Source organism: Triturus cristatus, chromosome 4_1 (genome assembly GCF_964204655.1).
Source record: "Triturus cristatus chromosome 4_1, aTriCri1.1, whole genome shotgun sequence".
Classification (NCBI taxonomy): domain Eukaryota; kingdom Metazoa; phylum Chordata; class Amphibia; order Caudata; family Salamandridae; genus Triturus; species Triturus cristatus.
In genome coordinates, this window is record NC_140585.1 from 294,944,060 (window position 1) to 294,957,633 (window position 13,574).

Below are 13,574 nucleotides of genomic sequence, written 5' to 3' on the forward strand. Positions count from 1 at the left end.
AAGATCATTACTCAATCTACCTTGATTTGGCACAGTATAAAATAGGTCAAGAAGTCTCCTATGAAAAGATATGCAAATCTGTTCGAATCACTTTCCCTAGTCAGGGGACCCACTAGCTGGAAGGGGCAGGGAGGACCAAAATAGCTCATCGGTATAGAACACTGCATGAGCAGCTGATTTTGAGGTGGTAGAAGATAGAGTAATCCAACAGGACCTCAATAAATGGTTTCCTAATGTTCAATAGCCCCTGACCACCTCTGACGCAAAAGTGTAATCTCATACCTTTGCAGAATCAGGCATGCTTTCACCTGTTCAAGCTGAACTGACATTGGTCTTCTTGGCCAGCAGGAGTTCCTCTCTTGCAGCTGTTGAGGCTAGAGAACAGAATGACGTGTATTCATTCTTTATGGTAACTCTTCTAGCCCTCCCACTCCATACTACTTTAAAACTTCCGATGTTGCAGACGAGTTCCATCATTGTGACCCATGCTATTTTTCTCAATATTGGCTGGCTCTGCATAACAAGGGAAGCCTACAGGACAGCCTAAATTGTGCCGGCAAGCTTCTACAGGGAGTCACTGGCAGATAAAGAGAAACTCAGCCCTAACCTGGCTCTTCTCTCTCACTCTCCTTTCCCTTCTGTCCCTCTACCTGTCTCTCACTCTCTAAATACTAGTATTTATGTTGTATTCACTTCCCCGTCACAATCTTTCCGACCCTACTTCCTCTCTCCCTTCAATCAGTTCAACCCTCTTTTTTACTTTAGGAAACTCCACATCTTTTTAAAAGGCCCTTCCCATATTCACACTGCTTCTTGATAAGACATTTTTTTCCTTTCTTTGAAGGGTAGTGAAATTGATTTTCTTGAAACATGGTTGGTAAACCATCAATTCATTCCACCTTACTTTATCATTATCCTTACTTATGGAATGCATTTCATCATTAGGACAGCTGCAGTGTTTGCCGGGCAAGGTGGCGTGTGCCTGTTGTCCTAGTTACTTGGGAGGCAGAGGCTTGTGGATTGCTTGAGTTCAGGGGTTCTGGGCTGCACTCAGCTGTGTTGATCAGGTGTCCATGCTGCATTGGGCATCAATATGGTGTTCTAGAGGGAGCTCTAGAATTTCAGGTTGTGTAACAAGAGGTGCACCGACCCAGGCTGGAAACAGAGCAGGCCAAAGCTTCCATGCCCATTGGTAGCAGGACAGCACCTGTGAGCAGTACGTGTTAAACAGCCTGAGCAAAATAGTGAGACCTAGCCTCTCTTTTTTGACTCAAATGTGAAAGTTTTGATTTTTACAAGGTGTAATAAATTATTTTCCCAAAACCAAATCTTTGTTTTCCTTTTGATATTTTTCCAGGAAATATGATGAACATTTGAACTGGGCCACGCATTTCAGCATAGCAGACAATTCTCCAGAATTGAGACATATTGCAACAACAAGCTAGCAGGCGGAGAGGACTGAAAACTCAGTGCAACCTAGAATAAATGGCTCTGTGATTTTCAGCAAGGATGACTCAAATGCATTCTTCCTTTTAGAGCACCTGTAGGATTAAACTGATCTGTCAAGTACAAAAGCATCCTTCATAGAGCAACTTAGAAATGCGCTTGCTGGCCCTTCTGCTGCATTTCTACGTCCAGCTCTAATTCATTTTTTGATTAGCCCTCATTCTTTTCATATGTGAATGAGAAGGAGAAATTACAGGGCCCTTCACTCTTTGAGCGAAACATGAAAAGACTGAGGGCTGTGCAACTCCCAAACGTTGGAGCCTCTGGCCTGTCGACCCTCGAACCTGCTCCTGCTCCAACCCGGCATCTCTTGTGGCCAGCAACCTCACAAACCCTGGAGGACCTGGCTACCTTTTGACTCTAAACCCCTGGGAATCCCATGAGTAGAGGCTCTACTCAAATCTACTTCTAATCCCTGGCAGCAGCCCGGAACCGCGAACCCTTCACACTCTGCACCCACCAAGCCTGGCCTGTGCCAGAGTGAACAAAGACCACAAGGACGACCCCACGGCGACTGTGACCCCGAGTCCGGCACCCAAGGACCTCCCTCGAAACTCCTGAAGAAGCCTGCAGCCTCAGAACCAGGTGCCCCCCCAACCGCGATCAACAGAGGGTAAGATTTCCCGACACCAAAAGGTACCCCATGCACCCGGCGCTCCGCGGCCCCCTGTGCCCAATCCCGGGGTACCTACCTATCCTCCAACTACCCAACTTACCTCTCGAAGTGGTGGTGGCACCTGAAGAATCTTCGTCCCCGAGCTTGCAGTCTTTTTCTAAACCAGTGATTTCCCATTCAAATCAATTGAGCGCCCGAATGCTCAAAAGCACCCTGCACCCAGCCGTCCGAGTGGCCCTGGCAGTGCAACCTCTACATCTATCTACTTCCCCACTTGCCCTGGATAAGTGACCAGGAGCCCAGCTCCCACAGCCACGTGGCCTGCTAGTCAGCAGCCACCAACCAAGGCCCCCCTACCTCTCATAGGATAACATTGGGCCTAACTCTCTCTGCACCCGGCCGCCCTTGTGCCGCTGAGGGTGAACCAACTGTACCTACCTGACCCTGGGAGACGCCTGAGTCTATGCCCAGAACCTTAACTCTGCCAGTCGAGTACTTACCTTTAAACCGATAACTCAATCTTCTCCATAGGGTAACATTGACTGGTTTTTCCTGAAATTTCTTCCAAGTGTGGACTTTTCAAAACTTAAAATATTCACGAAAAATCAGCCGAGTAACGAAAACGAAAATACTCACCTGCTATTAGGTGAGCTCCCAGTGCTGGATCTTGGTGCCCAGCACTGACTCTGAAAAATACTTACAACTGTACTTACCAGTAACCCAATTTTCTCCCGTAGGAAATCATTGACTGTTTTTCTGTGAAATTTCTTCTAAGTGTCAATTTTCTGCAAACTTTAAATATTCTTTAAAAATCGTATAATTTCTGAAAACGTAATTACTTACCTGTTTTGGATAAAGGTCCCAGTACTGAGTCTAGGCACCCAGTACTGGATTACAAAAGTAACGAGAACATACTATACCTGCAACTTGAATTTTCTGCCATAGGGAATCTTAGACTGTTTTCTATGAAATATTTTCTGTCAACTTTTAAAATAGCAAAATATTGTCTAAAAATCATCACAGTAATTAAGTCGACTTTTATCACTTGATTCCAAGTACTGACCCAGGACTGAATCTAGGATCCAGTCCTGGAAATCCAAAAGTAATCCTAAAAGTAATCTGTTGCAAATAACTTGAAACTTCCATTGAGCTCAATGCATTATTGTGTTTAAAATTTTGTTGCCTATTGCAACCACTTGTAACTTTCTACAAAAGTCAATTGCATATTGCAAAAGTATTTATATAAAGCATCTCATTCTGAGAAAGTATATTTTAATACCTATTGTTGGTTCTAAAATAAAACAAGCATATATTTTTTGTAGATAAACCATTGGCCTAGAGTTCAGTTATTGAGTGTGTGAGACCATTTGCTGACTGAGTGTGTGCAACAAATGCTTTACACTGTCCTCTGATACTGCCTTACTGCTCGACCAAGCTACCACTTTAGAGAGTAAGGTTATATATAACTTTAGCCTCTGCCAAACCTCTGGGGACTGTGGACTCTGTACACCCTGTACCTATTTGGGAACAGTATATACAGAGCCACTTTCTCACACTGCAGTTCTCCAATATAGGTCTGTCAAGATCATTACTCTACCTTGATTTGGCACAGTATAAAATAAGTCAAGAAGTCTCCTATGAAAAGATCTGTTCGAATCACTTTCCCTAGTCAGGGGACCCACTAGCTGGAAGGGGCAGGGAGGACCAAAATAGCTCAACGGTATAGAACACTGCATGAGGAGCTGATTTTGAGGTGGTAGAAGATAGAGTAATCCAACTGGACCTCAATAAACGGTTTCCTAATGTGCAATAGCCCCTGACCACCTCTGACGCAAAAGTGTAATCTCATACCTTTGCAGAATCAGGCATGCTTTCACCTGTTCAAGCTGAACTGACATAGGTCTTCTTGGCCAGCAGGAGTTCCCCTCTTGCAGCTGTTGAGGCTAGAGAACAGAATGACGTGTATTCATTCTTTATGGTAACTCGTCTAGCCCTCCCACTCCATACCACTTTAAAACTTCCGAAGTTGCAGACGAGTTCCATCATTGTGACCCATGCTATTTTTCTCAATATTGGCTGGCTCGGCATAACAAGGGATGCCTACAGGACAGCATAAATTGTGCCGGCAAGCTTCTACAGGGAGTCACTGGCAGATAAAGAGAAACTCATCCCTAACCTGGCTCTTCTCTCTCACTCTCACTCTCCTTTCCCTTCTGTCCCTCTACCTGTCTCTCACTCTCTAAATACTAGTATTTATGTTGTATTCACTTCCCCGTCACAATCTTTCCGACCCTACTTCCTCTCTCCCTTCAATCAGTTCAACCCTCTTTTTTACTTTAGGAAACTCCACATCTTTTTAAAAGGCCCTTCCCATATTCACACTGCTTCTTGATAAGACATTTTTTTCCTTTCTTTGAAGGGTAGTGAAATTGATTTTCTTGAAACATGGTTGGTAAACCATCAATTCATTCCACCTTACTTTATCATTATCCTTACTTATGGAATGCATTTCATCATTAGGACAGCTGCAGTGTTTGCCGGGCAAGGTGGTGTGTGCCTGTTGTCCTAGTTACTTAGGAGGCAGAGGCTTGTGGATTGCTTGAGCTCAGGGGTTCTGGGCTGCACTCAGCTGTGTTGATCAGGTGTCCATGCTGCATTGGGCATCAATATGGTGTTCTAGAGGGAGCTCTAGAATTTCAGGTTGTGTAACGAGAGGTGCACCGACCCAGGCTGGAAACAGAGCAGGCCAAAGCTTCCATGCCCATTGGTAGCAGAACAGCACCTGTGAGCAGTACGTGTAAAACAGCCTGAGCAAAATAGTGAGACCTAGCCTCTCTTTTTTGACTCAAATGTGAAAGTTTTGATTTTTACAAGGTGTAATAAATTATTTTCCCAAAACCAAATCTTTGTTTTCCTTTTGATATTTTTCCAGGAAATATGATGAACATTTGAACTGGGCCACGCATTTCAGCATAGCAGACAATTCTCCAGAATTGAGACATATTGCAACAACAAGCTAGCAGGCGGAGAGGACTGAAAACTCAGTGCAACCTAGAATAAATGGCTGTGTGATTTTCAGCAAGGATGACTCAAATGCATTCTTCCTTTTAGAGCACCTGTAGGATTAAACTGATCTGTCAAGTACAAAAGCATCCTTCATAGAGCAACTTAGAAATGCGCTTGCTGGCCCTTCTGCTGCATTTCTACGTCCAGCTCTAATTCATTTTTTGATTAGCCTTCATTCTTTTCATATGTGAATGAGAAGGAGAAATTACAGGGCCCTTCACTCTTTGAGCGAAACATGAAAAGACTGAAGGCTGTGCAACTCCCAAACGTTGGAGCCTCTGGCCTGTCGACCCTCGAACCTGCTCCTGCTCCAACCCGGCATCTCTTGTGGCCAGCAACCTCACAAACCCTGGAGGACCTGGCTACCTTTTGACTCTAAACCCCTGGGACTCCCATGAGTAGAGGCTCTACTCAAATCTACTTCTAATCCCTGGCAGCAGCCCGGAACCGCGAACCCTTCACACTCTGCACCCACCAAGCCTGGCCTGTGCCAGAGTGAACAAAGACCACAAGGACGACCCCACGGCGACTGTGACCCCGAGTCCGGCACCCAAGGACCTCCCTCGACACTCCTGAAGAAGCCTGCAGCCTCAGAACCAGGTGCCCCCCCAACCGCGATCAACAGAGGGTAAGATTTCCCGACACCAAAAGGTACCCCATGCACCCGGCGCTCCGCGGCCCCCTGTGCCCAATCCCGGGGTACCTACCTATCCTCCAACTACCCAACTTACCTCTCGAAGTGGTGGTGGCACCTGAAGAATCTTCGTCCCCGAGCTTGCAGTCTTTTCCTAAACCAGTGATTTCCCATTCAAATCAATTGAGCGCTCGAATGCTCAAAAGCACCCTGCACCCAGCCGTCCGAGTGGCCCTGGCAGTGCAACCTCTACATCTATGTACTTCCCCACTTGCCCTGGATAAGTGACCAGGAGCCCAGCTCCCACAGCCACGTGGCCTGCTAGTCAGCAGCCACCAACCAAGGCCCCCCTACCTCTCATAGGATAACATTGGGCCTAACTCTCTCTGCACCCGGCCGCCCTTGTGCCGCTGAGGGTGAATCAACTGTACCTACCTGACCCTGGGAGACGCCTGAGTCTATGCCCAGAACCTTAACTCTGCCAGTCGAGTACTTACCTTTAAACCGATAACTCAATCTTCTCCATAGGGTAACATTGACTGGTTTTTCCTGAAATTTCTTCCAAGTGTGGACTTTTCAAAACTTAAAATATTCACCAAAAATCAGCCGAGTAACGAAAACGAAAATACTCACCTGCTATTAGGTGAGCTCCCAGTGCTGGATCTTGGTGCCCAGCACTGACTCTGAAAAATACTTACAACTGTACTTACCAGTAACCCAATTTTCTCCCGTAAGAAATCATTGACTGTTTTTCTGTGAAATTTCTTCTAAGTGTCAATTTTCTGCAAACTTTAAATATTCTTTAAAAATCGTATAATTTCTGAAAACGTAATTACTTACCTGTTTTAGATAAAGGTCCCAGTACTGAGTCTAGGCACCCAGTACTGGATTACAAAAGTAACGAGAACATACTATACCTGCAACTTGAATTTTCTGCCATAGGGAATCTTAGACTGTTTTCTATGAAATATTTTCTGTCAACTTTTAAAATAGCAAAATATTGTCTAAAAATCATCACAGTAATTAAGTCGACTTTTATCACTTGATTCCAAGTACTGACCCAGGACTGAATCTAGGATCCAGTCCTGGAAATCCAAAAGTAATCCTAAAAGTAATCTGTTGCAAATAACTTGAAACTTCCATTGAGCTCAATGCATTATTGTGTTTAAAATGTTGTTGCCTATTGCAACCACTTGTAACTTTCTACAAAAGTCAATTGCATATTGCAAAAGTATTTATATAAAGCATCTCATTCTGAGAAAGTATATTTTAATACCTATTGTTGGTTCTAAAATAAAACAAGCATATATTTTTTGTAGATAAACCATTGGCCTAGAGTTCAGTTATTGAGTGTGTGAGACCATTTGCTGACTGAGTGTGTGCAACAAATGCTTTACACTGTCCTCTGATACTGCCTTACTGCTCGACCAAGCTATCACTTTAGAGAGTAAGGTTATATCTAACTTTAGCCTCTGCCAAACCTCTGGGGACTGTGGACTCTGTACACCCTGTACCTATTTGGGAACAGTATATACAGAGCCACTTTCTCACACTGCAGTTCTCCAATATAGGTCTGTCAAGATCATTACTCTACCTTGATTTGGCACAGTATAAAATAAGTCAAGAAGTCTCCTATGAAAAGATCTGTTCGAATCACTTTCCCTAGTCAGGGGACCCACTAGCTGGAAGGGGCAGGGAGGACCAAAATAGCTCAACGGTATAGAACACTGCATGAGGGGCTGATTTTGAGGTGGTAGAAGATAGAGTAATCCAACTGGACCTCAATAAACGGTTTCCTAATGTGCAATAGCCCCTGACCACCTCTGACGCAAAAGTGTAATCTCATACCTTTGCAGAATCAGGCATGCTTTCACCTGTTCAAGCTGAACTGACATTGGTCTTCTTGGCCAGCAGGAGTTCCTCTCTTGCAGCTGTTGAGGCTAGAGAACAGAATGACGTGTATTCATTCTTTATGGTAACTCTTCTAGCCCTCCCACTCCATATCACTTTAAAACTTCCGAAGTTGCAGACGAGTTCCATCATTGTGACCCATGCTATTTTTCTCAATATTGGCTGGCTCGGTATAACAAGGGATGCCTACAGGACAGCCTAAATTGTGCGAGCAAGCTTCTACAGGGAGTCACTGGCAGATAAAGAGAAACTCAGCCCTAACCTGGCTCTTCTCTCTCACTCTCACTCTCCTTTCCCTTCTGTCCCTCTACCTGTCTCTCACTCTCTAAATACTAGTATTTATGTTATATTCACTTCCCCGTCACAATCTTTCCGACCCTACTTCCTCTCTCCCTTCAATCAGTTCAACCCTCTTTTTTACTTTAGGAAACTCCACATCTTTTTTAAAGGCCCTTCCCATATTCACACTGCTTCTTGATAAGACATTTTTTTCCTTTCTTTGAAGGATAGTGAAATTGATTTTCTTGAAACATGGTTGGTAAACCATCAATTCATTCCACCTTACTTTATCATTATCCTTACTTATGGAATGCATTTCATCATTAGGACAGCTGCAGTGTTTGCCGGGCAAGGTGGCGTGCGCCTGTTGTCCTAGTTACTTGGGAGGCAGAGGCTTGTGTATTGCTTGAGCTCAGGGGTTCTGGGCTGCACTCAGCTGTGTTGATCAGGTGTCCATGCTGCATTGGGCATCAATATGGTGTTCTAGAGGGAGCTCTAGAATTTCAGGTTGTGTAACGAGAGGTGCACCGACCCAGGCTGGAAACAGAGCAGGCCAAAGCTTCCATGCCCATTGGTAGCAGGACAGCACCTGTGAGCAGTACGTGTTAAACAGCCTGAGCAAAATAGTGAGACCTAGCCTCTCTTTTTTGACTCAAATGTGAAAGTTTTGATTTTTACAAGGTGTAATAAATTATTTTCCCAAAACCAAATCTTTGTTTTCCTTTTGATATTTTTCCAGGAAATATGATGAACATTTGAACTGGGCCACGCATTTCAGCATAGCAGACAATTCTCCAGAATTGAGACATATTGCAACAACAAGCTAGCAGGCGGAGAGGACTGAAAACTTAGTGCAACCTAGAATAAATGGCTGTGTGATTTTCAGCAAGGATGACTCAAATGCATTCTTCCTTTTAGAGCACCTGTAGGATTAAACTGATCTGTCAAGTACAAAAGCATCCTTCATAGAGCAACTTAGAAATGCGCTTGCTGGCCCTTCTGCTGCATTTCTACGTCCAGCTCTAATTCATTTTTTGATTAGCCCTCATTCTTTTCATATGTGAATGAGAAGGAGAAATTACAGGGCCCTTCACTCTTTGAGCGAAACATGAAAAGACTGAGGGCTGTGCAAATCCCAAACGTTGGAGCCTCTGGCCTGTCGACCCTCGAACCTGCTCCTGCTCCAACCCGGCATCTCTTGTGGCCAGCAACCTCACAAACCCTGGAGGACCTGGCTACCTTTTGACTCTAAACCCCTGGGACTCCCATGAGTAGAGGCTCTACTCAAATCTACTTCTAATCCCTGGCAGCAGCCCGGAACCGCGAACCCTTCACACTCTGCACCCACCAAGCCTGGCCTGTGCCAGAGTGAACAAAGACCACAAGGACGACCCCACGGCGACTGTGACCCCGAGTCCGGCACCCAAGGACCTCCCTCGACACTCCTGAAGAAGCCTGCAGCCTCAGAACCAGGTGCCCCCCCAACCGCGATCAACAGAGGGTAAGATTTCCCGACACCAAAAGGTACCCCATGCACCCGGCGCTCCGCGGCCCCCTGTGCCCAATCCCGGGGTACCTACCTATCCTCCAACTACCCAACTTACCTCTCGAAGTGGTGGTGGCACCTGAAGAATCTTCGTCCCCGAGCTTGCAGTCTTTTCCTAAACCAGTGATTTCCCATTCAAATCAATTGAGCGCCCGAATGCTCAAAAGCACCCTGCACCCAGCCGTCCGAGTGGCCCTGGCAGTGCAACCTCTACATCTATCTACTTCCCCACTTGCCCTGGATAAGTGACCAGAAGCCCAGCTCCCACAGCCACGTGGCCTGCTAGTCAGCAGCCACCAACCAAGGCCCCCCTACCTCTCATAGGATAACATTGGGCCTAACTCTCTCTGCACCCGGCCGCCCTTGTGCCGCTGAGGGTGAACCAACTGTACCTACCTGACCCTGGGAGACGCCTGAGTCTATGCCCAGAACCTTAACTCTGCCAGTCGAGTACTTACCTTTAAACCGATAACTCAATCTTCTCCATAGGGTAACATTGACTGTTTTTTCCTGAAATTTCTTCCAAGTGTGGACTTTTCAAAACTTAAAATATTCACCAAAAATCAGCCGAGTAACGAAAACGAAAATACTCACCTGCTATTAGGTGAGCTCCCAGTGCTGGATCTTGGTGCCCAGCACTGACTCTGAAAAATACTTACAACTGTACTTACCAGTAACCCAATTTTCTCCCGTAAGAAATCATTGACTGTTTTTCTGTGAAATTTCTTCTAAGTGTCAATTTTCTGCAAACTTTAAATATTCTTTAAAAATCGTATAATTTCTGAAAACGTAATTACTTACCTGTTTTGGATAAAGGTCCCAGTACTGAGTCTAGGCACCCAGTACTGGATTACAAAAGTAACGAGAACATACTATACCTGCAACTTGAATTTTCTGCCATAGGAAATCTTAGACTGTTTTCTATGAAATATTTTCTGTCAACTTTTAAAATAGCAAAATATTGTCTAAAAATCATCACAGTAATTAAGTCGACTTTTATCACTTGATTCCAAGTACTGACCCAGGACTGAATCTAGGATCCAGTCCTGGAAATCCAAAAGTAATCCTAAAAGTAATCTGTTGCAAATAACTTGAAACTTCCATTGAGCTCAATGCATTATTGTGTTTAAAATTTTGTTGCCTATTGCAACCACTTGTAACTTTCTACAAAAGTCAATTGCTTATTGCAAAAGTATTTATATAAAGCATCTCATTCTGAGAAAGTATATTTTAATACCTATTGTTGGTTCTAAAATAAAACAAGCATATATTTTTTGTAGATAAACCATTGGCCTAGAGTTCAGTTATTGAGTGTGTGAGACCATTTGCTGACTGAGTGTGTGCAACAAATGCTTTACACTGTCCTCTGATACTGCCTTACTGCTCGACCAAGCTACCACTTTAGAGAGTAAGGTTATATCTAACTTTAGCCTCTGCCAAACCTCTGGGGACTGTGGACTCTGTACACCCTGTACCTATTTGGGAACAGTATATACAGAGCCACTTTCTCACACTGCAGTTCTCCAATATAGGTCTGTCAAGATCATTACTCTACCTTGATTTGGCACAGTATAAAATAAGTCAAGAAGTCTCCTATGAAAAGATCTGTTCGAATCACTTTCCCTAGTCAGGGGACCCACTAGCTGGAAGGGGCAGGGAGGACCAAAATAGCTCAACGGTATAGAACACTGCATGAGGAGCTGATTTTGAGGTGGTAGAAGATAGAGTAATCCAACTGGACCTCAATAAACGGTTTCCTAATGTGCAATAGCCCCTGACCACCTCTGACGCAAAAGTGTAATCTCATACCTTTGCAGAATCAGGCATGCTTTCACCTGTTCAAGCTGAACTGACATTGGTCTTCTTGGCCAGCAGGAGTTCCTCTCTTGCAGCTGTTGAGGCTAGAGAACAGAATGACGTGTATTCATTCTTTATGGTAACTCTTCTAGCCCTCCCACTCCATACCACTTTAAAACTTCCGAAGTTGCAGACGAGTTCCATCATTGTGACCCATGCTATTTTTCTCAATATTGGCTGGCTCGGTATAACAAGGGATGCCTACAGGACAGCCTAAATTGTGCGAGCAAGCTTCTACAGGGAGTCACTGGCAGATAAAGAGAAACTCAGCCCTAACCTGGCTCTTCTCTCTCACTCTCACTCTCCTTTCCCTTCTGTCCCTCTACCTGTCTCTCACTCTCTAAATATTAGTATTTATGTTGTATTCACTTCCCCGTCACAATCTTTCCGACCCTACTTCCTCTCTCCCTTCAATCAGTTCAACCCTCTTTTTTACTTTAGGAAACTCCACATCTTTTTTAAAGGCCCTTCCCATATTCACACTGCTTCTTGATAAGACATTTTTTTCCTTTCTTTGAAGGATAGTGAAATTGATTTTCTTGAAACATGGTTGGTAAACCATCAATTCATTCCACCTTACTTTATCATTATCCTTACTTATGGAATGCATTTCATCATTAGGACAGCTGCAGTGTTTGCCGGGCAAGGTGGCGTGTGCCTGTTGTCCTAGTTACTTGGGAGGCAGAGGCTTGTGGATTGCTTGAGCTCAGGGGTTCTGGGCTGCACTCAGCTGTGTTGATCAGGTGTCCATGCTGCATTGGGCATCAATATGGTGTTCTAGAGGGAGCTCTAGAATTTCAGGTTGTGTAACGAGAGGTGCACCGACCCAGGCTGGAAACAGAGCAGGCCAAAGCTTCCATGCCCATTGGTAGCAGGACAGCACCTGTGAGCAGTACGTGTTAAACAGCCTGAGCAAAATAGTGAGACCTAGCCTCTCTTTTTTGACTCAAATGTGAAAGTTTTGATTTTTACAAGGTGTAATAAATTATTTTCCCAAAACCAAATCTTTGTTTTCCTTTTGATATTTTTCCAGGAAATATGATGAACATTTGAACTGGGCCACGCATTTCAGCATAGCAGACAATTCTCCAGAATTGAGACATATTGCAACAACAAGCTAGCAGGCGGAGAGGACTGAAAACTTAGTGCAACCTAGAATAAATGGCTGTGTGATTTTCAGCAAGGATGACTCAAATGCATTCTTCCTTTTAGAGCACCTGTAGGATTAAACTGATCTGTCAAGTACAAAAGCATCCTTCATAGAGCAACTTAGAAATGCGCTTGCTGGCCCTTCTGCTGCATTTCTACGTCCAGCTCTAATTCATTTTTTGATTAGCCCTCATTCTTTTCATATGTGAATGAGAAGGAGAAATTACAGGGCCCTTCACTCTTTGAGCGAAACATGAAAAGACTGAGGGCTGTGCAACTCCCAAACGTTGGAGCCTCTGGCCTGTCCACCCTCGAACCTGCTCCTGCTCCAACCCGGCATCTCTTGTGGCCAGCAACCTCACAAACCCTGGAGGACCTGGCTACCTTTTGACTCTAAACCCCTGGGACTCCCATGAGTAGAGGCTCTACTCAAATCTACTTCTAATCCCTGGCAGCAGCCCGGAACCGCGAACCCTTCACACTCTGCACCCACCAAGCCTGGCCTGTGCCAGAGTGAACAAAGACCACAAGGACGACCCCACGGCGACTGTGACCCCGAGTCCGGCACCCAAGGACCTCCCTCGACACTCTTGAAGAAGCCTGCAGCCTCAGAACCAGGTGCCCCCCCAACCGCGATCAACAGAGGGTAAGATTTCCCGACACCAAAAGGTACCCCTGCACCCGGCGCTCCGCGGCCCCCTGTGCCCAATCCCGGGATACCTACCTATCCTCCAACTACCCAACTTACCTCTCGAAGTGGTGGTGGCACCTGAAGAATCTTCGTCCCCGAGCTTGCAGTCTTTTCCTAAACCAGTGATTTCCCATTCAAATCAATTGAGCGCTCGAATGCTCAAAAGCACCCTGCACCCAGCCGTCCGAGTGGCCCTGGCAGTGCAACCTCTACATCTATGTACTTCCCCACTTGCCCTGGATAAGTGACCAGGAGCCCAGCTCCCACAGCCACGTGGCCTGCTAGTCAGCAGCCACCAACCAAGGCCCCCCTACCTCTC

General features: G+C 45.2%; 4 non-coding genes across 4 annotated transcripts; all 4 read left to right on the forward strand.

The window, feature by feature from the left end:
- The first annotated feature begins 961 nt into the window (after positions 1 to 961).
- Positions 962 to 1,261, forward strand: LOC146854629 (signal recognition particle RNA). Its single transcript, XR_014959203.1, has one exon.
- A 3,397-nt stretch (positions 1,262 to 4,658) lies between these two features.
- On the forward strand, positions 4,659 to 4,958 carry LOC146854630 (signal recognition particle RNA). The gene has a single exon (XR_014959321.1).
- A 3,397-nt stretch (positions 4,959 to 8,355) lies between these two features.
- On the forward strand, positions 8,356 to 8,655 carry LOC146854631 (signal recognition particle RNA). The gene has a single exon (XR_014981570.1).
- A 3,397-nt stretch (positions 8,656 to 12,052) lies between these two features.
- On the forward strand, positions 12,053 to 12,352 carry LOC146854632 (signal recognition particle RNA). Its single transcript, XR_014959180.1, has one exon.
- Positions 12,353 to 13,574: the final 1,222 nt, after the last annotated feature.